The sequence below is a fragment of the Lactuca virosa genome, chromosome 4 (genome assembly GCF_052849685.1).
Source record: "Lactuca virosa cultivar CGN04683 chromosome 4, Lactuca_virosa_CGN04683_v6, whole genome shotgun sequence".
NCBI classification, from domain to species: domain Eukaryota; kingdom Viridiplantae; phylum Streptophyta; class Magnoliopsida; order Asterales; family Asteraceae; genus Lactuca; species Lactuca virosa.
The window spans coordinates 30,430,275-30,432,244 of record NC_136429.1 but is presented as its reverse complement, the minus strand read 5'-3'; positions in this window follow the sequence as shown (position 1 = coordinate 30,432,244).

Here is a 1,970-nt window from a genome sequence, read left to right as displayed (position 1 = left end):
AGCATGATCCGTTGTACTCTATTAATAAGTTCCACCGCACCCGACACGAGGAAACCAAACGTATCAAACGCAAATGGTATGAACACTTTTGATTTTCTATTCACGGTTTCTCATGTTTTATTACCTTGCATGTAGTAGCTTTTAAAATAGTCTGTCCCACCTTGAAACCCCCAAACCTCAAGCTCACGAGAGGGGATACCAATGTAAGGTCGACGCAGGCGTGTTTCCCTCTAACCCATCCAAAAATCAAAACATCAACCGCTCTAAGGGTTGACCTTCCTTCTGTCGGGTCAGTCAATAAATTCACAGGTGCTTCTTTCTTGATGGAAACCCCAATACGCTTAAATATATCAAACAAAACATCCATGTCATTTATTTAGTTGTCAAACTTGTTCTGGATATGTTCCATCGAGCCAAAAACCCACAAATTCACCGACCATAATTGTATAAGTAGTCTCCCTATCTATATAATACCGGAGGTTCAACATGAGAATAAGAGGTGGAATTATGATAAAAGTGTGAAAATTTGAAGGTTGGTTTGGGTATTTTTGGTCCTTTAGAAGCCTGAATAAATTCTTTTAATTATAGTTAAGGAGGATGACTTAGAAGGGTGATTTAAGACGAGGTCTTGCGCTCTTTGTCGTATCAGACGAAAGAAGTGTCGTAAAGGTTGTAGTGTAATTATTTGGTTGAGATTCTAAAGAGAGGCATGGATTATTAAAATCATCGACAACGTTTTCTAGAACCTCCTGGCCAGAATCAATGGTGTCTTTGTTCAAAGGCGACAAATCTCGATCAACTCCGACTCAGGGACGGTTCCACTATGGTGCCCCTAGTGGCACCGACAACCCCTTATTTTTTCGGATACAGTGTAAAAATTTTCAATTTTTTCGTTTTTTCAATATTTGTGCCACTACGTAAAAGGAAAAATGTACCACCGGCAACACCTACTACGAAATCTTGGGTCCGTCCTTGCTCCGACTTGTTGGTTATTGTTCAAGATAGATCCAATTTCCCTTCTTCTAGTTATGTGAATAATGAATGTCAATGATTATTGTTTGATGTCTCAAATGTGAATGATCGTTTCTTACCCTGCATCTTTTTGTGTTTCTCAATTGAAAATTTTCCCAGACTCATAAATATTAGTTTTTGATGGTAATTTTTTACATTAAAGATTAACTTAAAAGGTTGCAAATTGCAAACCGATTGCTTGAACAAGAAGGAAAGTACCGGAGTGCAAACATGCATGGAAAAAAAAGTCAAAAGATAATTTTGTTTTTGTCTAAAGCAAAGTGAATGTTCATTTTTCAAAATACATATGAAATCATGAAAGCAATCCATCTTTTGGGTGACACAATCTATGACTTAATCTCTTGCAGTCATAAAATGGATCTTAGGTTTAACCTTTCACATTGCCAATCCCAAAAAAACAAAAGAAAAAAGTTAATGTATATTTTTTAATTAATATTTTGGATTCGTGTTATTTATTCAATCAAAGGTTCGTTTATTTTTATTCAGATAGACAAACAAGTAAATACAAGATCATATTCTTACCAACTTCAACCTATCAGTGTTCTTCAAACATAATATACCGGATATTCATATATTTTCTTATTATAATGAGAAACGACTATGATGAGTGGTTAGATATTTGTTTATGATTAGTCTCTTTCGATGGGTACTAGGTAGTACTCATTTATAAGCCAAAGAAAACATTGCGATTGACATATGGAAACTTTGTCGATGATAATTCCTTATAACAAACATGTCAATATGCGTGTCATAGTTTAAAGTTCAAACCAAACATGAGGGGTCTTGTTGATAGTTAATATGTATTTTTTTCTATAATGTATAATCATTAATAAATTTGACATAAAATTTGTTTAGATTAACTTAAAAGCTTTTAATTTTAAATCTGTGGTTGTATCTGTATTATATTCCTAATTTATGTATATAGAATAAGTGGATGG